Source organism: Neomonachus schauinslandi, chromosome 4 (assembly GCF_002201575.2).
Source record: "Neomonachus schauinslandi chromosome 4, ASM220157v2, whole genome shotgun sequence".
Lineage (NCBI taxonomy): Eukaryota > Metazoa > Chordata > Mammalia > Carnivora > Phocidae > Neomonachus > Neomonachus schauinslandi.
This window is the reverse complement of record NC_058406.1, coordinates 139,794,286-139,821,826: the sequence shown is the minus strand read 5'-3', so window position 1 is coordinate 139,821,826 and position 27,541 is coordinate 139,794,286. Positions and strand designations below refer to the sequence as shown.

The 27,541-nt window shown below is 38.1% G+C and overlaps 1 pseudogene; it reads left to right on the top strand.

The window, feature by feature from the left end:
* Positions 1–20,051: 20,051 nt before the first annotated feature.
* On the top strand, positions 20,052–26,860 carry LOC110578850 (annotated as a pseudogene).
* The last annotated feature ends 681 nt before the right edge of the window (positions 26,861–27,541 follow it).

Below are 27,541 nucleotides of genomic sequence, written 5' to 3'. Positions count from 1 at the left end.
AGGCCACCCAGATTTCTTATAAGTTGATTTGTATGTAGTCCTAACTCATACAATAAAATATAATTATACCCAATATGGTTATACCAAAGACTTAGAGGAGGATGATATTGAAGCCAAACTGGACATTGTCCCATTTTTTCAACGCAGTGAAAACTTTCAAGACCAATTTCAAAATTGAAAAGTGCATTTACTAGTTTGTTATTTCCCCTTTCCATTTACCATCTTTGCCTTTATAAGTCTAATTGTAAGTACCACCTCATATGATCAGGACAAATTGTATTTATTTTACACAAAAGGTCATCTTTATAAATTCATTTCCCTTAAAACATTACTATAGATCAATATAAAAACTTCTACTTTGAAAGAACTCTTGAGATTTGAATAGTACAATTTAATGAATAGCAAAAGGATAAATTAGATCTTTCTTCCCCCATCCTTTCTTCTCTATTTCATTCTCTCCAACTCTTTCTTTCCTCTCAGTGTTTTTCTTTATTTAGTCTTCTCATTATCCATGTTTCTATCTTTCTTACATTAACAGTGTAATGTGATATATTTTTCATAAAAAATATTGATATTTTTCTTAGTATTTATGTATTTTTGTGGCAGACATTTTTTTCCTTATGCATTTTGTGGGGGATTTTGCCAACATGTAACACAACAGAGCCAGTAGTGGAAACATTTTTAAAATTTTTAGTTTCAAATAATTATCCCCCATTTTTTTTCTGTAGAAATACAATCCTTGTTTGAAGTACATGCCGTTATGTCACCGTTGTGGATTTTTGGTCCAAGCCAAAATATGAGATCACAAATGATAATTACATTGGATTATTTGCCAATATTTTTCCACTCACGTGTACAAAAATACTGTGTATTTTAATGTTATACCTACTGGCTAAATTATGTAACTCTGTCAGTGTCTGAGAAACAAGATAGGATTAAGTAACATAATTTGGTATGTTTAAATGTTTTTTTTTTTTAAAGATTTTATTTATTTATTTGAGACAGAGAGAATGAGAGAGAGAGAGCACATGAGAGGGGGGAGGGTCAGAGGCAGAAGCAGGCTCCTGCCGAGCAGGGAGTCTGATGCGGGACTCGATCCCGGGACTCCAGGATCACGACCTGAGCTGAAGGCAGTCACTTAACCAACTGAGCCACCCAGGCGCCCGGTATGTTTAAATGTTTTAAACTGAACAGGATCAGAAAACATGCTTAATGCTGAGTAAAACATATTGAAAGCAAGCCTATACCATTTCCTTGCATAAGAATGGTCACTTATGGGGCGCCTGGGTGGTTCAGTTGGTTAAGCAACTGCCTTCGGCTCAGGTCATGATCCTGGAGTCCCGGGATCGAGTCCCACGTCGGGCTCCCTGCTCAGCAGGGAGTCTGCCTCTGTCTCTGACCCTCCCCCCTCTCACGCTCTCTATCTCATTCTCTCTCTCAAATAAATAAATAAAATCTTTAAAAAAAAAAAGGTCACTTAGACGGTATATTAATAAGAGAAACAAAACAGAACACGTTTTCCAGTTTTCCCTAAATTCAAGAAAACTTAGAATATATGCATTGAAACAATGTTTCTCTGCCCATATTAGTCTGAAAACCTGAACAGACATTACTTAACCAGAATCCAAAGTTCAGGGGCAAGATTGTTGAAAGATCTCTAATTTTAAAATCACTGTTTGTAGAAGTAAACCTTTGTTCCCAGTCTGTAAATTATTAAAATGAGTATATAATGAGTTCCCAGGTCTCCTCATTAAATCTTCTTGTACATGCAATGAGCTGTTTCCCAGTGCGTCTCACTCTCTGGTACTTCATTACTAGTGATGGTGTTGGCACTTTTAGATTTATTTGCAAATGATACACAGGGATTCAATGACTGCCAGCACTTATCTTCATGTAAATTACAGGCCAACTGTTCTGCCACGTTCTCTGAAAGTTAAAGTTTGAGAACCTCAGTGGAAGGCAGAGTTCTTGCTTTAGAAGTTCCTCATCCATCCATTCCTTTATTGTCTATATAATTCACTTTGATTTTTGTGTCAAAGTTCTTATTTTACCTGAGGCCAAAATCTTAGTTTAGTCATTTTGAGGTAAAAATAAATTCAGTTATTTTTCAGTATTTAATTTTGAAATTTATATTATATTCAGGAGCCCCGCCCCCCACTGCCAATTCAGTCTTTTTTGCTATACTTTTCCCTGGGTGGATTTTTCAATTTTAGGGGCTTATGCATCTGGCACTGTGGGTGGTGTGTGAGAGGCCTGATCTCATCCAGGTCTTGATTTGTTCACTCCCAAAGTGGACCCTTACTTTCTATATAATTTATCCTATCAGATTCATGGCAAAAGCAAAGAATGATGCTTTCTCAAACAGCAACCTGGGTAGAATGTGGCCTTATCTTGGCATCTGCTCTGCTTCATAGCCCTGGCAATTCCTTGAGCCCATTCTTACCACTTCTCTTTTGAGGATGGTCCACATAGGCTCTGTTGGATATGCCTCTCTTCATCCCAATTTTGGACATCCACAAAGATAACCATGAGTTAGCTTCCATGCCACATGTGGGGCCCAAAGGAACTTTTAGACCCCCTTCTGCACCCTACAGGTACCATAGGTGTCCTGGGATGGTGTGTAGGTCTCTTTTCACTCCTAAATATGTCACATTACCATGTCTAGTTCCCCACCCTTTCCTATCTCCTTGAGGGTGCATTATGCTCCTGTCTTTCAGAAATCCCAAGTAGAAACCAGGACGCATGTTTCTTTTATTCTTGGTTTCCCACCAACAGCCCTGCACCAAGCGCCCAGGATATGACTCAGAAGGTGTGAACTAAAAGTAGGGTGACCAAATCTCCATATTTGAGAATGAAAGAGTTTCCAGGATGCAGGACTTTCAGTATGAAAACACAGAAAGTCCTGGAGCTGGTCACCTTACAAGAGGCATGTCTACTACAGTGTGTATAATCTCTTTTTCCCCTCCGAGGTCTCCTCCTTTCTGCTCAGAAGATTCCTTATCTAATGGGGGCTTGTTCAGATCACTTTTTCTCCTTTAAAATATTTTCTGTCTGGAAAGGGTCTTTGAAGCTTAGAAATGAAGAATTTGGCATCCATTTTTTCCCCTTCATCTTTGAAATCACTTGAAGAAATACATACTTTTTTTCTGCACGTAGTTATATTTGAGAGGATCAATAGGAAGCCAGGAGGGGTAAGGAAAAATACCAACTAATCCTTCACATATCATGTTACCATACTTTGGGGTTTTTTTTTAATTTTATTGAGGTATGTTTTACATATTATAAAATTCATCCATTTCAAGTGTACAATTCAATGGCTTTTAGCCAATTTACCAAATAGTATTACCATTCCCATAAAACAGTTACAGAACATGTTCCTTTCCTCCAGTAAGATCCCTCATGCTTATTTACAGTTCATTCTTTTTCCTGCCCTTAGCCCCAGAAAAGCACTAATCTACTCTATATGTCTTTAAATTTGTCTTTTCTAGACATTTCATGTAAAGAGTCATATGATATGTAGTTTTTTTGGTTTAGCATTTCATTTAGCATAATGTTTTTGAGGCCCATCCATGATGGACCATGTGTTGGTAGGTTGTCCTCTTTGTTGGTAAATAGTATTTCATTGTATGGATGCACCACATTTTTTCCCTACATACCAGTTGATGGACACTTAAATTGTTTCCAAGTTTTGGTTATTATAAATGATGTTGCTATAAACATTTTTGTGCAAGTCCTTGTGCAGATATATATTTTCATTTCTCTTGGGTTTAGGAGTAGAATTCCTGGGTGAAATGGTAGTTTAATGTTTAACATTTTGAGAAATGACCAAACTGTTTTCCAAAATGAATACATTATTTTACATTTTCATCAGCAATGTAGGAGGGTTCCTGTTTATCTACATCCTTGCCAATGCTTGTAACTGCCTGCCTGATTTAGTATAGCCATTCCGATAGGTGTGAATTGATCTCATTGTGATTTTAATTTGCATTTCCTTAATAATTAATATTATCGAGTATCTTTGTGCCATTTTTACATTAACCATTCATGGATCTTCTTTTGTAAATGTCTGTCCACATGTCTGTTCAGTTTTGATGGACTACCTTCTTATTGAGTTGCAAACATTCTTTGTAAATTCTGGGTGCAAGTCCTTATTGGGTATGTGTTTTGAAAATATTTGCTTGCTCTCTATTGCTTGTCTTTTCGTTTCGTTAATGGTGCCTTTGAAGAACGAAAGGTTTAATCTTTGGTGAGGTCCATTTTAACAATTTTTTCTTTTATGAACCATGCTTTTGGTCATTGTCTAATGACCAATGTCTTGAAGATTTTCTTCTATATATTCTTCTAAATGTTTTATTATTTTAATTCCTACATTCAAATGTATGGTCCATTTTGAGTTATTTTTGTGTATGGTCTGAGATGAAGGTCTAAGTCAATCTTTTTGTATGTGGATATCTAATGGTCCCAGAACCATTTGTTGAACAGACTATCCTTTCACTCAATGAATTGCTTTGGCACCTTTGTAAAAAAAAAATCAGTTGACTAAAATAAAAAGCTTTTGGGGCGCCTGGGTGCCTCAGATGGTTAAGTGTCTGCCTTTCACTCAGGTCATGATCCCAGGGTCCTGGGATTGAGCCCCACATCGGGCTCCCTGCTCAGCAGGGAGCCTGCTTCTCCCCCTCCCTCTGCTTCTCCCCCTGCTCATGTTCTCTCTCTCTCTATCTGTGTCTCGAATGAATAAATAAAAATCTTAAAAAAAGAAAAATAAAATAAAATAAAAAGCTTTATTTTGGGGCTCTCAATTCTGTTACTATAATTTGTATAATTATATGTCTATATACCAGTACCGGACTATCTTGATTACTCTAAACTTTGAGATTAGGAAGTGAAAGTCCTCCAACTTGGTTCCTATTTTTCAAAATTACTTTGACTATTTTAGGTGTTTTGCCTTTTCATACAAATTTTAGGATTTGTCAATTTCTTTTTTTTTAAGGATTTATTTATTTATTTACTTGGGGGTGGGGTGGGAGAGAGAGAGAGAATCTTGAGCAGACTCCCAGCTGAGTGCAGAGCCAGTGGTGGGGCTTGATCCCATGATCCATGAGATCGTGACTTGAGTTGAAACCAAGAGTGGGAAGCTTAACTGAGAGAGCCACCCAGGTGCCCCTGTTTGTCAAGTTCTGGAAAAAAAAAAAAGCCCACCAGCAATTTTTTTTTATTGATATATATTTGACATATAATATTCTGTAAATTTAAGGTATGCAACATGTTAATTTGATACATTTAAATATTGTAATATGGTTATCATTGTAGTGATTATTAGCATCTCTATCACATTACAAAATTTTGATAGGAATTTTGTTGAAACTATAGATCAATTTGGGAGAGAATTGCCATCTTAACAATATTGACTCTTCTAATTCTAAATACAAAATGCCTCTTTCTATTTACTTAGGTCTTCTTTAATTTACTTCAGCAAAATTTTATAGTTTTCAGTGTATGTTTTGCACTTTTATAAAGTTTATTCTTAAATATTTTGTTCTTTTTAGTGCTATGGTGAATGAAATTATATTCTTTTTTTTAAGATTGAAATTATATTCTTAATTTTGTTCATATATAGAAATACAACTGATTTTTGTATATTGATCTTCTTCCCAGTGATTTTGCCATACTTTATTTTTAATTAATACAGTTTATTTTTTTATTTTATTATGTTATGTTAATCACCATACATTACATCATTAGTTTTTGATGTAGTGTTCCATGACTCATTGTTTGCATATAACACCCAGTGCTCCATTCAGTACGTGCTCCATTCAGTACTTGTCCTCTTTACATGTCTTTACGTGTCCATCACCAGGCTAACCCATCCCCTACTCCCCTCCCCTCAGTTTATTTCTCAGAGTCCATAGTCTCTCATGGTTCATCTTCCCCGCTGATTTCCCCCCCTTCATTTTTCCATTCCTATTATCTTCTTTTTTTTTTTTAACATATAATGTATTATTCCTTTCAGAGGTACAGGTCTGTGATTCAACAGTCTTACACAATTCACAGTACTCACCATAGCACATACCCTCACCAATGTCTATCACCCAGCCACCCCATCCTTCCCACCCCCCACCACTCCAGCAACCCTCAGTTTGTTTCCTGAGATTAAGAATTCTTCATATCAGTGAGATCATATGATAATTGTCTTTCTCTGATTGACTTATTTCGCTCAGCATAATCCCTCCAGTTCTATCCACGTTGTTGCAAATGGCAAGATATCATTCCTTTTGATGGCTGCATAATATTCCATTGTATATATATACACCATATCTTCTTTATCCATTCATCTGTTGATGGACATCTTGGCTCTTTCCATAGTTTGGCTATTGTGGACATTGCTGCTATAAACATCGGGGTGCACCTACCCCTTTGGATCCCTACATTTGTATCTTTGGGGTAAATGCCCAGTAGTGCAAATGCTGGATCCTATGGTAGCTCTATTTTCAACTTTTTGAGGCACCTCCATACTGTTTTCCAGAGTGGCTGCACCAGCTTGCATTCCCAGCAACAGTGTAGGAGGGTTCCCCTTTCTCCACATCCCTGCCAACATCTGTCGTTTCCTGACTTACTAGTTTTAGCCATTCTGACTGGTGTGAGGTGATATCTCATTGAGGTTTTGATTTGGATTTGGATTTCCCTGATGCCGAGCGATGTTGAGCACTTTTTCACGTGTCTGTTGGCCATTTGGATGTCCATTTGGATGGCCATTGTTGAAGAGACTGTCTTTTTTCCATTGGACATTCTTTCCTGCTTTGTCGAAGATTGGTTGACCATAGAGTTGAGGGTCCATTTCTGGGCTCTCTATTCTGTTCCATTGATCTATGTGTCTGTTTTTGTGCCAGTACCATACTGTCCGGATGATGACAGCTTTGTAATAGAGCTTGAAGTCTGGAATTGTGATGCCACTAGCTTTGCTTTTCTTTTTCAACATTCCTCTGGCTATTCGGGGTCTTTTCTGGTTCCATACAAATTTTAGGATTATTTGTTCCATTTCGTTGAAAAAAGTGGATGGTATTTTGATAGGGATTGCATTGAATGTGTAGATTGCTCTAAGCAGCATCGACATCTTCACAATATTTGTTCTTCCAATCCATAAGCATGGAACGTTTTTCCATTTCTTTGTGTCTTCCTCATTTTCTTTCATGAGTATTTTATAGTTTTCTGAGTACAGATCCTTTGCCTCTTTGGTTAGATTTATTCCTAGGTATCTTATGGTTTTGGGTGCAATTGTAAATGGGATTGACTCCTTAATTTCTCTTTCTTCTGTCTTGTTGGTGGTGTATAGGAATGCCACTGATTTCTGTGCATTGATTTTATATCCCGCCACTTTACTGAATTCCTGTATGAGTTCTAGCAGTTTTGGGGTGGAGTCTTTGGGTTTTCCACATAAAGTATCATATCATCTGCAAAGAGTGAGAGTTTAACTTCTTCTTTGCCGATTTGGATGCCTTTTATTTCTTTTTGGTGCCTGATTGCTGTGGCTAGGACTTCTAGTACTATATTGAATAGCAGTGGTGATAGTGGACATCCCCTGCTGTGTTCCTGACCTTAGGGGGAAAGCTCTCAGTTTTTCCCCATTGAGAATGATATTCGCTGTGGGTTTTTCATAGATGGCTTTTATGATATTGAGGTATGTACCCTCTATCCTTATACTCTGAAGAGTTTTGATCAAGAAAGGATGCTGTAATTTGTTAAGTGCTTTTTCTGCATCTATTGAGAGGATCATATGGTTCTTGTTCTTTCTTTTATTAATGTATTGTATCACATTGATTGATTTGTGGATGTTGAACCAACCTTGCAGCCCAGGAATAAATCCCACTTGGTCGTGGTGAATAATCCTTTTAATGTACTCTTGTATTTTGCTGAGAATTTTTGCATCCATGTTCATCAGGGATATTGGTCTGTAATTCTCCTTTTTGATGGGGTCTTTGTCTGGGTTTGGGATCAAGGTAATGGTGGCCTCATTAAACGAGTTTAGTTTTCCTTCCACTTCCATCCATTTTTTGGAACAGTTTCAGAAGAATAGGTATTAATTCTTCTTGAAATGTTTGGTAGAATTCCCCTGGGAAGCCATCTGGCCCTGGGCTCTTGTCTGTTGGGAGATTTTTGATTACTGCTTCAATTTCCTTGGTGGTTATAGGTCTGTTCAGGTTTTCTATTTCTTCCTGGTTCCGTTTTGGTAGTTTATACATCTCTAGGAATGCATCCACTTCTTCCAAATTATCTAATTTGCTGGCATATAGTTGCTCATAATATGTTCTTATAACTGTTTGTATTTCTTTGGTGTTGGTTGTGATCTCTCCTCTTTCATTCATGATTTTATTTATTTGGGCCTTTCTCTTTTCTTTTTGATAAGTCTGGCCAGGGGCTTATCAATCTTATTAATTTTTTCAAAGAACCAGCTCCTAGTTTTGTTGATCTGTTCTACTGTTCTTTTGGTTTCTATTTCATTGATTTCTGCTCTGATCTTTATTATTTCTCTTCTCCTGCTAGAACTCAATCACAAGAGAAAAGTCAGAAAGAACTCAAATACATAGAGGCTAAAGAACATCCTACTACCCCACCTCCCCTCTGGCTGCTACTCTCTGCTATTCCCCTGTCCTAATCACCCCAGGTCCCTACACGCCCCCACTGAAATAATTCAAACTGGCCAATTCTAAACCTGCCTACCCTCCTTCGTCTGTTCTTTTCCATATAGAAACCACAATAAAGGCTTTTGCCCACATTTTCCTCCCACCTCTTTAGCCTCCTGACCAACCCTGGTGCTTCCCCCATGTGGCGCTGCCTGGCCGGGCATGGCATGCGTGCACCTCAGGAACAGTGCGTAACAAGCTCTCTTTTCAGTGGCAATCATCTCTTGATGTCACCATACCTAAACAGTAAATAAAACCTACATTTTAAAACAGAGGCAAAGAAAACAAGGTAGGGTATGGAGCAGGGAGCAGCTACCATTCTCTCGCCGGCGGAGACCCAGGTGAAGTTGAGCTTCTTTTTTTTTTTTTTAAAGATTTATTTATTTATTAGAGAGAGAGAGAGACAGCAAGAGAGCGAATACAGGCAGAGTGAGTGGGAGAGGGAGAAGCCTGATGCGGGACTCGATCCCAGGACTCTGGGATCATGACCTGAGCTGAAGGCAGACACCTAACGACTGAGCCACCCAGGTGCCCCGAGGATGAGCTTCTCCTCCTGGACTTGTGCGGTGGGAACAAACTTCCTTCCCTTGTCCTAGACCATCTTTCCCTCACCTCATCCATGTAAGGACAGAACTGGCCAAGGCAGAGCGGGGGTGTCAAAGAGACAGAAGTCAAGGGCAATGGCTATACTTCAAGCCTGAGGGTTGTACCATTGATAGATAAGGGAAATCAGGAGATTTGGCTTTTTGATGGGAAGAATCTAGATACCACATCTACCAGCAGAGAAAACGCTTTTAAGAACCTTTAGCAAACCTTTAAGCAGATACTTGAGAAATCACATCAGATGACTAACCTTAGTAAAATAGAGGGATGGATAACTAGTTTTAAATCAGAAAGTTTAGCTGTTTGGGTATAGTCAGGATAACTTCTGAAGAGAAGGAAGAAGGGACTTCATTTGTACTGTTAATGCTGATTTCCTCAGCTAGGTGGTGGTTACGTGTGTATTCCTTATGTTAACATTTGTAATATTTTGAATGTCTTGAATATTTCCTAATGATTTAAAAAAGTGTATTGGGAGATTGTTGGGCAAGGAAGTAGTGTGAATAATTATGTAGGCAATTAATAATAATAAATCTCTCCATAATTGTCCACAAAACATTTACAAAAATAGGGATTTTTTAATTAACAAAATACTATCTATGCATATTTTTAAAAGCCAAACAGTACTATTAGGTTTATAAGGAAAAACAGTTATCCCTACGTCCATGACCTGCTGTCCAAAGGGAACTATTATTAAGTCTTTTGGCTATTTTGGTGTTACCCTGAATGTTTCTAAGAAGAATGTTTCTACAGTGCTGTTTATTCTTGATTTTTCATTTTTAGGTAATCATATATTGGCTTTTGCTATGGAGGATAAGCATTTTTACCTCTCTCAACCTTCCCATATGTATCTTCTCCCCAACCTTTCCAATAAACTGATATCACAAGGAAAAAAAAAAAGAGCATCCTACTAAAGAATGAATGGGTCAACCAGGAAATTAAAGAAGAATTAAAGAATTCATGGAAAGAAATGAAAATGAAAACACAACCCTTCAAAATCTTTGGGATGCAGCAAAGGCAGTCCCAAGAGGAAAGTATATAACAATACAAGACTTTCTCAAGAAACAAAGGTCTCAAATGCACAACCTAACCCTACACCTAAAGGAGCTGGAGAAAGAACAGCAAATAAAGCCTAAACCCAGCAGGAGAAGAGAAATACAGTTTATTTTTTAGAGCAGTTTTAGGTTTACTGAAAATTGAGCTGAAAGTACAGTTCCCATATACCTCCTCTACCTATCACCTCCTCACCCTTCCTACACAGTTTCCCCTATTATTAACATCTTGTATTAGTGTGATACATTTGTTACACTTGATGAACCAATATTGATGCATTATTATTAACTAAGGGCCATAGTTTATATTAGGGTTCACTTTGTGTTGTATGTCCTATGTTTTTTGGCTTTTGTTTTTTTAACTGAAGTATAGCTGACATACAATGTTACATTAGTTTCAGGTATCCTATGGGTTTTTACAAATACATCTATCATTACAGTGTCATACAAATAGTTTTACTCCTCTAAAATATCCCATGCTACAGCCTTCTCCTTCCAAATTCCTGGAAGACACTTTTCTTTTCACTGTCTCAGTAATTTTGTCTTTTCCAGGATCTTTGTTGTGACTTTGTAAAATTAGCATTTGTTAAGTATAGTCCCAGAGTGTCAAATGGTGGGCCCTGGTTCAACTAAAGACCACAAGGGAATTCAAATAGAGAAATGCATTACTCATAGGTCATGGAGGAAGTGCACAGCATACCTTGAGGAGCCACATGGAGTGGTCAAGGCAGACTACAGGTGGAGAGTGCCAGGATCTAAGGCACATGTTTATATTAAGGTCCAGAGGTGGAGTACTTTGGGGTTCCCAGATTATAGTCAGATTGGTCAATTCACACCAGAACAGCAGGGTTTTGATAAGATACACTGTGTCTCATCTCAGGGGTACACAAGGGGAGGGCCTTGACAGGCAGGGGAGACTTTATCACAAGGGCTATTGGGGAAGCCGTTTCAGGAACTTACATTTACTTGTGACTCTGCAGGCTGTTATCTGGGGCATGTGCTTCCATGAGGGGCTAATGTCAGTTTAAGGCCCCTGAAGGCCACTTGGCCAAACAAAATGGATGCTAAGGCAGCCATACCGTGGAGCAGCTTAGTTCAATTCTCAGCAGTCATATAGTTGGAATCATGCAGTATGTAGTCTTTTTAGGCAGGCTTCTTTCACTTAGTAATATTCATTAAGGCTTCTTCATGTCTTATTTCTTTTAATCACAAGATAATATTCCACTGTATTAATATACTACAGTTTGTTTATTCCTTCACCTATTGAAGGATATTTTGGTAGCTTCCAAGTTATAGTAAGTTATGACTAAACCTTCGTGTATAGGTTTTTGTGTGAGGTAAGATTTCAACTCATTTGGGTAAATACCAAGGAATTCAATTTTTGGATCATATGGTAGGCCAATGTTTAGTTTTTTAAGAAACTGTCAAGCTGTCAAACTGTCTTCCAATGGGGCTGTACCATTTTTTGCATTCTCACCAGCAGTGAATGAGAGTTCCTCTTGCCCCATATCCTTACCAGTGTTTGGTATTGTCAGTGCTCTGGATTTTCACCATTCTAAGAGGTATGTAGTGTTGTTTTAATTTGCAATTCCCAAATCACATATGATGTGAAGCATCTTTTCATATGCTTATTTGCCATGTGTATATCTTATTTGATAAGATATCTAATCAGTTCTTTTCTTATTTTTTAATTGGGTTGATTGTTTTCTTATTGATGAGTTTAAAGAGTTCTTTGTATATATATATATTTTAAAGATTTTATTTATTTATTTGACAGAGAGAGACACAGCGAGAGAGGGAACACAAGCAGGGGGAGTGGGAGAGGGAGAAGCAGGCTTTCCGCTGAGCAGAGAGCCGGATGCGGGGCTCAATCCCAGGACCCTAAGATCATGACCTGAGCCGAAGGCAGACGCTTAACGACTGAACCACCCAGACACCCCAGTTCTTTGTATATTTTAGATACAAGTTCCTTATTGGATGTGTGTTTTGCAAATATTTTCTCCTTAAGTTAATTTTTGTGAAAGGTGTATAGTCTGTCTGGATTCTTTTTTTTTTTCATTTGGATATCTAGTTGTTCCAACTCTATTTTTGAAAAGATTCTATTTTCTCTATTGAATTGCTCTTGTTTCTTTGTCAAATCTCAGTTGATTGTATTTGTGTGGGTCTATTTCTGGACTCCATTCTGCTTTTTTGATCTATTTGTCTATTCTTTTGCCAGTACCACACAGTCTTGATTACTGTAGCTTCTTTCTGTTTTTGATTTCTAATTTAACCCCATTTGTATGACTTAAATCCTTTTTAATTAATTAGTTAATTAATTAATTAACTTATTTCATGGCTTAACATATGATCTATCCTGGAGAATGTTCCAAATGTGGTTGAAAAGAATTTATATTCTGCTGTTAATGGGTGTTAGGTCAAATGGGTTGATAATATTTTTTAAGCTGTATATATTCTTGCTGATTTTCTTTCTAGTTTTTCTATCAATTTTTGAAAGCAGAGTATTGAACTCTACAACTGTTGTTGAATTTTCTGTTTCTACCTCCAATCTTGTCAATTTTAGTTTCATATATTTGGGACTCGATTGCTGGGTGTTTATAGCTTGTAATTATTTGTTTCTGCTAAGTCGATCCTTTCATCATTATAAAATGTCTCTCCTATCTAGTGGCAAGTTTTCCTTAAAGTCTGTTTTGTCTTTTACTAGTATAGCTTCTCCAGCTCTTTTTGGGTACTATTTGTATTACATGTTTTTTTCTATCTTTTTATTTTTAACCTATTTTTTTAAATTTAAGCAGTCTTTTATAAACTGCATATAATTGGATCATGGTTTTTTTTTTAATTAATCCATCCTACCTGTTTCTGCAATTTGGATCAGAGCATTTAATTATTTACATTCAATGTACTACTGATAAGGTAGGATTTATACCTGCCATTTGTTGTTTGTTTTCTGTATGCCTTTTTTATCCCTGTTCCTCCATTACTTCCTTCTATGGTGTTAAATAGATACTTTCCAGTGTACCACTTAAATTCCCTTTTGTTTTTTTAAATATTTCACCAGGCACCCGTATGTGTGTGTAGCACATCTGGTGGGTCTCTACCATCCTCTGGGTCAATGCCCTGCAGAGGTCCCTGGTGCTGGGAAAGAGCCAGAGCTGTGTGCTTGGAGGATCTGTGGTGGGCTGGGACACGCGGATGCCCAGGAGCTGAATACACACTACCCTACGACCTCTTCTGTGGTCTCTGTTCCATTGCTGCTTTCCTGGGCTCCCTGGCGTAGCCTCCATTCACTGGACCATTAGAGGAGTTGCAGCTCAAGCTGGCTTCAAGGGAAGAGGACAGAGGAAACTGCAAGGTCAGCTTCCCCTATTCCACCCTTGCTCAGACACCAGGGTCACACTGTGCCTCTTTTTTCTTTTTTCTTTTTTTTTAAAGATTTTATTTATTTATTTGACAGAGAGAGACACAGCGAGAGAGGGAACACAAGCAGGGGGAGTGGGAGAGGGAGAAGCAGGCTTCCCGTGGAGCAGGGAGCCCGATGCGGGGCTCGATCCCAGGACCCTGGGATCATGACCTGAGCCGAAGGCAGACGCTTAACCAACTGAGCCACCCAGGTGCCCCTGTGCCTCTTTTTTCTTAAAGTTACTTTCTTAGTGGTTGCCTTGGGTATGATAACTAGCATCCTAATTTAAAGTGATCCAGCTTAGGGGTGCCTGGGTGGCTCAGTCGGTTAAGTGTCTGCCTTTGGCTCAGGTCCTGATCCCAGGGTCCCGAGATTGAGCCCTGCATCGGGCTCTCTTCTCAGTGTGGAGCCTGTTTCTCCCTCTGCCTGCCTGTGCTCTCTCTTGCTCTCTCTCAAATAAATAAATAAAATCTTTCTAAAAAATGTAATCTACCTTAGATTAATATTAGCTTAATTTCAATAGTATACAGAAACTTTGCTTTAATACAGCTCCATTCCCTCCCTTCTCTTATGTGGTATTATTGTTATACAAATTACATCTTTATACATTATAAGACCATCAATACAGGTTTATATTAATTGCTTTATATAGTTGTCTTTTAAATCAGATAGGAGAAAAAAAACCTACAAAATTTCATTTGTACTGTGTTTTATGTTTATCTGTATAGTTACCTGACGGATACTCTATTTCTTCATGCGAGTTTTAGTTACCCTCTAGTGTCTTCTCATTTTAGACTGAAAGCCTTCCATTAGGACAGAAGTGATGGTTGTGAATTCTTTTAGCTTTTGTTTACAGTCAATATCTTAATTTTTTCGTAATTCTGCAGAATAATTTTGCCGGATCTAGAATTCTTGGTTGGTGGTCTTCCCCTCAACCCCCACAGCACTTTAAATATGTCATCCCACTGCCTTTGGCCTCCATAGTTTCTGATGAAAAGTTAGCATTAATCTTACTGAGAATTTCTTATTCATGATAAGTTGTTTTTTTCTCTTGAGGCTTTCAAGAGTCTCTCTTTGTCTATGTCCTCCTACAGGCTGACTATGATGTGCTTAGGTGCAGATGTCTCAGCATATTCTATTTGGGGTTCATTTGTTTTTCATCAATTTGGGGAAGTTTTCAGTCATTATTTCTTTAAATATTCTTTCTGCCCATTTCTCCTCATTCTTTCTAGTACTTCCATTACATGCATATGTTAGTATGCTTACTGGTATCATACAGGTCTCTGAGGCTCTGTTCATTTTTTAAATTATTTTTTTTCCTCTTCAGGTTATATAATCCTAACTGATCTATTTTCTTTTTTCTTTTCTTTCCTTTTTTTTAAAAAATATTTTATTTATTTATTTGACAGAGAGAGACATAGTGAGAGAGGGATCACAAGCAGGGGAGTGGGAGAGGGAGAAGCAGGCCTCCCGCTGAGCAGGGAGCCTGATGAGGGGCTCGATCCCAGGACCCTGGGATCATGACCTGAGCCAAAGGCAGACGCTTAACGACTGAGCCACCCAGGTGCACCTAACTGATCTATTTTCAAGTGCACTGATTCTTTTTTCTGTCATTTTCATTTCACTTATTTTACTTTTCAACTACAGAATTTCTATTGGTTTTTTAATACTTTATATTTCCTTATTAATGTCCTTTATTTGATGAGATATTGTCATACTTTCTTTTCATTTTTTAGACTCAGTTTCTTTTATTTCTTTGAACATGTTTTTGAAAGCTGATTTAAAATGTTTGTCTGATGTGTCCAACATCTGGGCTTCTTCAGGGAGATTTTCTATTGACTGCTTATTTTCCTGTGTATGGCCATACTTTCTTGCTTCTTTTATGAGTCATATAGGTTTTTGTCAAAACAGGACATTTTAGATAATATAATGTGGCACCTCTGAAAATCAGATCCCCCATTCCCATAGTTTGTTGCTGTTATTGCTGCTGGTGCGTGTGTGTGTTTAATCACTTTCCTGGACTAATTCTATAAAATCTATATTATGGGTTGAATTGTGTACTTCAAAAAAGATATGTTTAAGTTCTAATACCTAATACCTCAGAATGTGACCTTATTTGAAAATAAAGTCCTTACAAAGGTAATCGATTTAAAATGAGGTCTTTAGGGTGGACTCTAATCCAATATGACTGGTATCCTTTGAAAAAAGGAAATTTAGACACAGAGACAGGCACAGAGGAGAGGCACTATGAAGATACACAGGGCAAAAAGAACATGTGACTGGAGTCTTGCATCTATAAATCAAGAAATGCTAAGGATTGCCAGAAATTACCAGAAGCTAGAGGCCAGCAGGAAGGATTCTTAACTAGAGCTGTCAGAGAGAATATGGCCCTGCTGAGATCTTGATTTTGGACTTTTAGCCTCTAGAACAATGAGACAGTGAATGTATATTGTTTTAAGACATTCAGATTTTGGTGCTTTATTACTATAGCCTTGGGAACCTGATACAGTCTATATTCCTTGTAGTGTGCAACCACTGAATTCTCTACAGTTCAGGCTCAGTAGTCAGCTAACAACTGATCTGAGGTTTCCATAAATGCTTGGAAACAGTAGTTCTTCCACTGTTTGCCAAGGAGCTCTGTGTGTGTGTTGAGGCTAAGGCAATTCACCAGTCGGCCTTAGGCTTCATTTCCTTTTTGCACTGCTTCAAGTTCAACCAGAGATAAGGAATTGGGGCCCTGTCAGGGCTTTCCTAGGCTTTGGATAGGCCTGAACATGTACATGGCCTTCTAGATATTCACGAATATGGGAGTACTTTTCAAAGGCACTTCTGGACATTTCTTCCTCCAGATCTGCCTTTTACATTTTAGGCTGGGATTTTTTTTTTCACTAAACTGACATTGCTGCCTTCGGCAGTTGTTGTGTTAATCAACTGCATTTGATAGTTTCAGACAAATGTCCTTCAGATAGGGATTTTCCCTGAGCAAGCTCTGAGTAATGTCAAAGCCCTGCAAATGGGACTTTTTCAAAGATAAGAGATATCACTCCAGCAACCCTCAGTTTGTTTCCTGAGATTAAGAATTCCTCATGAGGGACGATGGACTCTGAAAAACAAACTGAGGGTTCTAGAGGGGAGGGGTGTGGGGGGATGGGTTAGCCTGGTGATGGGTATTAAAGAGGGCACACTCTGCATGGAGCACTGGGTGTTATACACAAACAATGAATCATGGAACACTACATCAAAAAACTAACGATATAATATATGGTGATTAACATAACAATAAAAAATTAAAAAAAAACAAAGATAAGAGATATGTCGGATGAGAAGAATGCATTGGAGATGGTGCCCTTCGAGGTGCTCTTAGTTTGTCCCTTTTCAGGGGCTGCAGTACTGCTGGTTTTCACAGCTACCATGATATCAGGGCTGCTGGTTTTCAAGGCTACGCTGGAGCTGGGGAAAGGAGGATGGGAGTAGGCCAAGTTAAAAAACTCATAAAGTTCAGACATTATTCTTTTTTTTTAAATTTTAACTTTTATTAATTTTTATTTTTTAAAAAGATTTTAGTTATTTATTTGAGAGAGAGAGAGTGAGCATGAGTGGGAAGAGGGGCAGAGGGAGAGGGAGAGAATCTCAACCCCGATCATGACCTGAGCTGAAACCAAGAGTTAGACGCTTAACCAACTGAGCCACCCAGGTGCCCCTAGACATTTTTCTTGAGTAAATTCTCCTCAGATTGTTACAAGTCTTATATTAGCTTCTAAAGTAAAGTAAAGGTTGATTTTGATAAACTTTCCAGCATTTTGCTGCTTTTATTGAGGAGCAGGCAAGTGGGGATCCTCAATCTGCCATTGTGGCTATCAAAGTTATTTTTTAAGTCAGTGCTACAAAAAGTAGAGTTTAAACATTAAAATCATGGACTCTGGAATAAGATATAACTAGAGGCACATGAATTGGACACATTCCTGAACTTCTACAAGGCTTTTTTGGCGTATCTGTATAATTGAGTTAATGATATACGTACACTCAATAAGATTGACACCTTTTGACCTGCCATCATGACAGATCTTCTCTTAGTAGATCACTTATAGAAAAAGAAAAATAAAGATAAAAAGGAATAATGCTGCAAACCCTTGAGGGTGGCATGTCACTGTAAAATTTGATGTCCTTCAAAATGTCTCCTCTGCGGATCCCCGTCTCCCGTTTCTTAAGTTATGTGTAAGAAGGCGCAGGCATGGCATTTTCTCATTTAGCCTTCTCATTTAGCCTTCTAGAGTTTCTGTCCAATGGCTGAGCTTGCCTATATATATGCTGTGTGGAAGATATTCCTTTGGGCTCTGTAGGAGCTATGTCAGTGAACCTAATACTGGATGATTTGCACATTTTCCCTTTTGATGTAATAGTACCACATAGTATTTTCAGGTAAATGCCCCTCAGACCAGGGATACTGTTTAGAGTGCTTCTCCTGAGTTTGGAGAATCTCTGATAGTCTTGAGAAAACCAAAATGGGTATTGATACCCCAGATCAAGTCTCTTTTTTCACATTCTTCATTTTCAGAATCACAGACATACCTGAATACTACAGGATTCCAGGGATGTATGAGATGGCATAGTCTTTTGCTTTTGTATCAATCAGAGCAGCAGAACCACTAGGAAATCTGTATCTATATCTTTGTCTATTTACCTATATCTATATCTACATCTACTTATATATCTATTTATCTTTATATCTTTAGCTGTGTCTAGATCTAAATCTTTATCTAATTACATACCTCTATAATTACAAGGATTTTTTGTTATAGAGATCTGACATTATGCAGTCATGGAAACTGATTAATTAGTCTCTATTAAGGCTATTGTCTTCAAGTCTGCTGCTGGGAAGTTGAAGTTCAAGTAATCCAGAAGGAGTGACAGGTGTAAAAGAGGGAAGAACAAGAATAGGCTGGAACCTATAGGGATTCTCTTAGATCCCACAAGAATGAACTGAAATCTGTGTCAGTTCTCATTATCACTATCCTTGATGGTGTGGCTATATTGCAGAAGTTGGGGCCCTTCATCATAGAGCTAAACACACACTTGACCCTGAACTTGACTGTGGATTAATAACTCTTCATTTTCCTCTCAGCCCCTGGTAATCACCATTCCAGTCCTTGATTTTATAAATTTGACTATTTTAGATTCCTCGTATAAGTGAAATCATGTAGTACTTGTCTCTCTGTGTCTGGTTTACTTCCCATACTTTGTTTCTATCTTAAGGTGAGCTTTCTGGTCTCCTTCCCCCACTCCCAGGTCTTTGCTCTCTGGGATGGGATGAGAGGCATGGTTTCATTTGAGAGAGGACCTGGTCATGTTTACTGAGATCTATACAATATTTTCTGTGGATTTCCTTGGATGCAATCTGCCAGAAAATAGCCACAACCAGAACAAAAACATAAACAATTTTGTTTTCATTCACTCTTAAAGGATAATTTGGAAATAACTTACTTCTGAGGCTGGTGGTGTGCCCCAGGCTTATAAGGCTTTGTCGACACTCAGAGCAATGCTTTGCACTGTAAAGTCAAAATATATAAGAGCTACTAAGGCCCAGGCCTTGCTCAGATGTTCAGAAACTTCCTTACCTCTGTCTGTGGGGTCAAGCTTTCTCCTGTACTTCAGGTTCACATCTTTCTGCATGTGACCCAGGCTACCGGAATGATGGCTGGTTAAGGGACAGTCTTATGTTGCAGGGTATTTCACTCTCCCACCTTATTAATTGGCTTCCATGAGCCTGATGGAAAGTAAATACTTTGTTTCTTGAGAGCTTGATGATAAAAAATGGGAGGAAGAAGAAGTAGGTTAAGTAAGAGGAAAGTAAGCGAGTTGATTCCTCAGTGTTTATGGGAGGAAGTCAATAGATGCTTTCCAAAGTTGAGATATTTATGAATAAAAGTCTTTTCATATTATTTAGAGTTATGGAGGCAACTACCACAAGGAACTAAAACCATACATAAATGGTTTGTTTCCAGAGAAAAGAACCAGAATGTGTTTGGGAAGGAGTGAAATAGAGTAAGAAATTCCTGTGTTTTGTTGTAATACCCTGTTTTTTAAGATTCCTTTTTTCCAGCTGAATGTATTATTTTGATAATAATTAAGAAACAAGTTAAACTGCACCCTTCCAAGTAACTTTACACTTTTTTGCTTGGATGCATCACATATATTTTGTCAGTGATTGAAAATAGGCTATATTTAACAAGGTGGAGCAAAAAGGACATCCTTTTCAGCAATATGGGCAAAAAAATTCAGAAATTATGATTTATACACATTTTAAAAAATATTTTAATTACAATGGATAAAGGGAAGAAGATGCAACTCAAGAGAATGTTTGGATATTGCTGGGGCACAAGTTTTTTAATCATTAATATAATTGGTATAGGACTTTTTGTGGCCCCCAAAGGGATATTGAAGTACTTTTGCATGAATGTGGGGCTCTCCCTGTGTATTTGGGCTGCTTGTGCCCTGTTGTCAATGATGACCACTCTCTGCTCAGCAGAGATAGGTATAACCTTCCCACACAGCAGAGCTCACTACTATTTTCTCAAAAGATGTTTCGGCAACTTGATCTCTTTCCTGAATCTCTGGACAGCTTGTTTCTGGGGCCAGGGTTAGCTGCCAGCCAAGCCCTACTCCTCGCTGAGTATAGCACTGAACCTTTTTATCCCAGCTGCTCTGCTCCAAAGCTGCCAAAGAAATGTCTGGCGCTAGCCATGTTGCGGACTGTGGGAATTCTGAATTCTCGCGGTGTGAAAGAGGTGACTTGGCTTCAGACAGCCAGCCTACTGCTGAAAATGGCCCCACTAGGCCTTATTTCCCTGAGTGGAGAGGTACTGCTGTTGAGAGGAAGGAAGAGCTTTCAGAACTCTTGATACTGAGTTTCCAGAAGCGTCTGGTTTATAGACGCTGTTTTCCAAGGATATTTTGCGTTCTCAGGCGGGGGATGTTTTACATTTATAGCAGTAATTACCAATTCATTGAGAAAGAAAATCTCAAGTCATGACTTATTGCATGCAATGTGAAATGTACATCTTCTTTTTTATATTTTGAATTTTATTTTAAATACGTGATGATTCAGTGTTTGTTCTTCTTTCTTACTTTCTAAATTGAGTCAGAATATGGCAGTCTTGCACTTATCACCCAGTCTTAATGTTTTCCCCCATTCATTCCAAAGTGCTTATTTTATTGAACGACTTCTCTTTTTCAGCTTTCTTTCCTGGGACCACAGATATGGGATCTCCATGTTAATCTAGTTTCCTTTCTGTTAATGGATGAATTCTGGGGTTGTGGACATGTTCCTCAGGAGTGATCCAATGCCAGACTGTGTTTGTGTTGTGAGTGGTTGTGACACACTTATGTTCTGAAGTACTTTTCGAGAGAAGAGAATCATAAGTATAATTGCTCAGAGGCTGGATTTAACACTCTTCCCTTCAATGTCAAGACAAAAGATTTCTCTCTTCATTTTTGAAATCAGTCTCTTCTTTTGAACCCTATTCTTTCTCTTTCACCTCCTCAGGGATCTTCCTTATTCGTTTATTTAATTTTTTTCAACTTCAACCTTTTTACCAGTTCTTTTCCTTGACATTTCAACATGAAGTAGGCTTTACTCTTAAAACGCATATTTCTTTTAATCATAGGACCCCCTGAGTCACTGATGTGTCCCTTATGCATTAAATAATTTGGTCAGCAAATATCTTTTTAAACACTGACCATTTTTGAAACACTGTAGTAGTTCCTTAAGATGAATAAGATATTCTTTACCCTAAAGAGGCTAACAGTCTAATGGAAAAGGCAGTATCTAAATTTTGGTCTGACCTCTGCCACTTATGAGCTGTGGCAAGTATCTTCACTTCTTTGGACTTACTTTTTTTTTTTTCTCCTTCATCTGAAAAATGATCATTATGGTTTAAGATCAGTATAATTCTGTGCTTCTAAACCATGGAATGATGGTATTTAATAAGTGGTAATAAGAGAACAATGTGATTATTGTGAGAATCCAGTAGATGGTAAGATCACCTTTTATTGTGTTATCAGAAAGGTGGCAACTTTCACTGAACTCAAAAAATTCCAGCAGCGGGATGCCTGGGTGGCTCAGTTGGTTAAGTGTCTGCCCTCGGCTCAGGTCAGGATTCCAGGGTCCTGGGATCCAACCTTGGCATCGGGCTCCCTGCTCAGCAGGAAGCCTGCTTCTCCCTCTGCCTGCCGCTCCCCTGGCTTGTGCTCTCTCTCTCTCTGTTGAATAAATAAATACAATCTTAAAAAAAATTCCAGCAGTAAAATAATATGAGTGAAGCCATGGAGACCAGAAATATGCAGGTGCATGTAAGACACAGCATATAACCTTGGGTGATTGCAAAATGGTTTCCATCTGATGAGCTGGTTAATAGATAGGATTACTAAGGCAAGTACATAGAGAGAAGTAGAATAAAACGGCATAGAGTTGGAGACTGGAGAAGGCCAACTTTTAGGGGGTAGGTGGAGAAAGAAGATGCAATGAAGAAGCCAGAGGAGGTTGAGAGAATTATAAAAGAAAATCACTCTATGTTCCAAAAAGAGGGTGTAATCAACATGGTGAAGGGCTTCAGAAGTTGAGAAGTGTGAGAATTGAGCAGAAGCCATTTCACTAAGTAAGAAGTCATTGGCAAACTTTGGACATGAGAGGAAAATCAGTCCGCATTGAGTTAAACAGGGAAGTATTGAGAAAAGAAAGTTTGTGATTAAATGTACCACTGCAATTTGAGAGGCTAGCATAATCCACTTGACTTTCCCTCTCTCTCTCACTTTTATCACTCTCTCTTATCGGGATAGAAGAGGTATCTCTGGCTTCTGTTTTATTCATCTTGTTCCAAAGCCAGAGATGTTTCACTGCTAGATAATTTTTCTCTGCTGAAGATAGATTTACAGAATTTACTAACCTATAAACTCTTCACAAGCACCTGGCAGTAAACAAAATTTTTCAGGAGGAATTTCAGAGTATGCTAGCATTGTTAATTTACTTAATAAGCTTTAAGTACAGCTAAGTTCTAAGTAACACTTTTACCTGTAAAATGGTGATATATAGGCAGCTGACTTAGCATATTGTAGGAACATCTATCTTCCAAGTTCAAGACCAAGGATATTCACTCTCTGGCTATTATAACCTTGAATTGTTATGTTATGTTATGTTATGTTATGTTATGTTATGTTATGTTATATTCCTTCCTCTCTATAAATCTAATACATAATAAGAAAGAGTAAAAGGCCCAGAGGAAAGTGTAGTTAATCCTAAAAGTTGCCTTTTTGCTTGTTCAAAACCTTTGATTAATAACCATAGTCATTAATAACTTATTAAGTGCTAGGCATTTGATTGGAATTTTATTGTCCCCATATTTTCCATTCTCCCCAATATACAGGTAAGGAAATTGAAACCTTAACAGTCAATAAATTGTCCAGAATCCCACAACTAGTAAATGGTTCAGGCATCATTTAGCTGAGAACATTGGAATTCTTTACTCTTTAAGTGCTTAATCAGCTTATATTAGTGTATACCATGGACATTACATTCTACCTGTGGGCAGATGCAGATAAAACAGATTTGACATATGTCCAAGGACAGATATTTATTAGTCAGAGGGATTAGGTTTTAAGTAACAGAAACCCACACACATTGGCTTAAGCAGTAAAAGAAGAACTTGCTGGAAGAATAATGCTGTATTTCAAGGAAAACATGAGCAACCAATCTTCAGGAGCAATAGGACTTAGGGAAGCTCCAGGACTTAAAAACTAGACTTATCAGCCACCTTTCTTTTTTGCTACTGTTATGTTGTTTTTTTCTTCTTTCTCTCGGTTTTGTTGACATTTGGTTCAAATTCTTAAGAGGAATCTTCTTGTATACTGGCAGGGATTGGCTTTCAGTGAGTCAGAGGTCTGTACTCGGTTCTATTACCAGTAGCCAGGGCACAGGGTCACATTATATACACGTAACTATAATGTTAATTCTTTATGTCAGGGATAATTTTCAGAGAATGGCAAAACTGGGGAAAATGGTGTGACAAATGGAACAATATTTGAGAACAAGACTGTCCTAGAAAATCTATTACCTATGATGCTAAATCATGACCCCTTTTCTTTTTTGCACTTAATAGTGACGTTAAGGGAAGGCAAAGAGCCTACAGGAAAAGAGAATTTATGACTTATTCTTTTACTCTTTTCATATATGCTATGAAAATGTATACTAGGACAGTTTTGCTAGTCAAGGAGACCTTCCTCTTCTATGTTCCCAGGAGAAGTTATGATTTTGCCGAGATCTGAAGGGAGAGTGTCAGCTCAGCAACTAGGAAAGGAAAGAACATTCCACATGAGAGAATGGGTATAGAGGCCATGACACTTTTGAGAAACTGAAGAAAAGCCCATGGGCCTATGACACAGATAGCAAACGGGATCATCAAATTATCATATAATATATCCTCAAAGCACTTTATCTCTTTTCATGTGGATATTTACCACAGTCACTATTATCACTTTTATTTATGTGATTATTTAATTCATGCATAGCTCTTCTTGAGGTTAGGCTTCCTGTTTGTTTTCACCCACTATCATATTCCACTACCCAGACTAAATGCCTTGTACCGAATAGATGAGGCTGAAGACACAGGTAGGCTCCAAACCATACAGGGTCCTATGGGCTCAGCTTTGATTTTTACTCTTGTGACTCTCTGCAGAAATGTTACCATCTCTAAGGAAAATGAAGAAAATTCCCCCCTTTTTCTGCATTATCACCGAGCTCAGAAAGGCAATAGTCGTGTAGTAGTTCACCAATGTGTTTGTGTGTATGTGTGTTAGTAAGTGTGGTGGTGCCCTGGGCACATTGGAAGAATTCAGCCCAATAGTTAATGCATGAAGTAGTTTTAAAGATAAATTTAAGACATAATTTTTACCCATTGTGATTTTGCTTTTTTATGTGTTATAGGGGAGCTGAAGAAACCCAGAAAGACAATTCCAAGATGCATTTTTACTGCTTTACCTCTGGTGACTGTCATTTATCTACTGGTTACTATTTCCTACCTGCCTGTTCTGACACCCAAGGAAATTCTCTCTTCAGGTTTGTATGCAAATGACTAAGGCAATAAATAATAATGACCGTTCTGGACATCAGTATCACTTTACCAATTGTACTGCGGTTTGTTTTTCATTATTTTATATAGAGAATCAACTTGTAATTCTCAAAAATAACAAAGGGGCCAAAGAGTATGATTTGGCTTAGGAAAGAGTTTTATAGTTAAGCATAATAATATGGAAAACCATATTTCTGATGATGCGGAAAAATATATATAATGCTGACATACGATGCGGACTAGGTTCACTAGGTTCAAAATATTTGTATTCCTTTCATGATCTTTCCTCACCAGAGTGACATTATGTAATCAGTGCTTAGGTCTACTAAAACTTTTACCATGTTGATTTTCTTTTTTTTTTTTAAAGATTTTATTTATTTGTTTGACAGAGAGAGACACAGCGAGAGAGGGAACACAAGCAGGGGGAGTGGGAGAGGGAGAAGCAGGCCTCCCACCGAGCAGGGAGCCAGATGTGGGACTCCATCCCAGGACCCTGGGATCATGACCTGAGCCGAAGGCAGATGCTTAATGACTGAGCCACCCAGGCGCCCCTACCATGTTGATTTTCTAAATGTTCTTCTACGTGACATAAAGAATGATAAACTTCAAATGTGGGATATTGGCAGTTAAAAGAGTAGATGTTAATGGCCAATTGATGGATATAATTAACAGTATTAATATGTAATATAATGTTGTTTATTATAAATGACTCTAAAATTTACGGTGACAAAGGGGCCCTGAACATATTGGAAATAAGAAACTTCTGAGATAAACTAGCATCCAGTACCATAAGGACTAATCTCTTTTGAGTAGCTATTACCATTTTGGTAGATCTTTGAGGCACTGGAGGTAAATCTAAGAGAGGTTTAATATAAAAGTCCTAACACACCTCGCCTCCATTCTTGCTTTACTGCCGTGCCGGATGCTGCCATATGCATTGTATCTGTATTGATTCACAATGGTCTAGCTCACTTAGGGACCTGTAAACTAGATATGATCAAGATTCGGAGCATTTGTGGGAACAAACCAAACACTAAATTGCATGAGAACAAGCAGTGATTTATTAACTACTTTGATTATGTAAAGAATAAATTTACAAAATTAATTATGGGTGTGGTCAGGACTGCTGATCAGCTGACCCAGACATTATGGTTCATTGAATCTGGCATCTGTTATGACTTCCAGTGCTCTGGTCTTACTGGTTGTTAAAAACTATGATTATCTTGTCTGGTGTGTCCTAATAGTTGCAGCAATTTTATGGGTGGTGAAATTGTTCCACACGTGTGGAAGATCCATGAAGTGTTTTGACCATAATGCTTGTAATTTGGTTTTTAATGCTTACTCTTCTTGGTATATAATCCTTAGACAGTGTTTAGATTCTGAAATAATTTTCTTGAATTCAAATATCCATCTTTTATTGTATTAGGAATTTAAATGAAGACAATAATCAGAGCGGGGGCCTGGGTGGCTCAGTCGGTTGAACGTCTGCCTCGGCTCAGGTCATGATCCTGCAGTCCCGGGAGTTCCTACAGGTGGGAAATAGAAGAGGCAAGTGCTTCTGTGGGGTCACAAGTGAGAGCATTTCCTGTCCTGAAACATCAGCTCAATTTGATAATCAACAAATTCCATCCTTTCTACTTTACTTACTTTAAACTTACTTTGTGTCTGGATGAGGAAGATTTGCTTTTTTGTTGTTTTGTTTTGTTTTTTGTTTTCTTTACAGGAGAGCCCTTTAACCATAGAAAAGGAAATAAGCAAAACCTTGGCGGTATAAGGATACTATTGGAGAAAAGTGGCCTTGATGCTCTGATTATCAGAATATCTGGACAGCCAGGTGAACCAAAATCATACATGATGAATATTGCTGGCATTATCACATTTAATCCTCTCAGTAAGACAAAAGTCGGATACTACTCTTATCCCCATTTTATAGATGAGGAAACTGGTTTAGAAAAGTTGTTACTCGCCCAAGTTTGCACAGCATGGAGTAGAGCCAAGATTGAAATCTAGGCAATCTCTTTGGAGTGTTTGCCTTTTAGCCCAAACAAACAAATATAAGAAATATAAAATATAAGAAATTTAAAAAAGAACACAGGGAAGGGGCACCTGGGTGGTTCAGTCAGTTAAGTGTTTGACTCTTAGTTACTTATGGCTCAGGTCATGATCTCAGCGTTGTGAAATGGAGCCCTGTCAGCTCTGCACTCAGCGGGGAGTCTGCTTGGATTCTCTCCCTTTCCCTCCCCCTCTGCCTCTTCCCCTGCTTTCTCTCTCTCTCTAAAATAAGTAAATAAAATCTTAAAAAAAAAGGAAGAACATAGGGAAAAAGAAAGCAATGTTCTAACCATCAACCTTGGTTGACTTAAAACCATCCTTCCTTTTCAGTCCTCCCTTCTTCTTCTTCCATCCAGCCATCCCCTAAATGTTGCATATTTGAGTATCAGTTATTGAGAGCAACTACATTTTAAGTACCTTACTAGGTATTCTGGGTGCAGAAAGGAGTAAGACGTGGCTCCTGCCCTTAGGCAGGGTATAATCTATCTGGACAGTCAGGTGAACCAAAAATCATAGTGTGATTATTGCCACATGGTGACCTCCAGAAGGTGTTCAGAAAATACATGGGGAAGGAGAAATCATCTTGTTAAACTTCTGATTCTCAGTTTCTTCAGATCTAAAATGGGAATAAATAATACC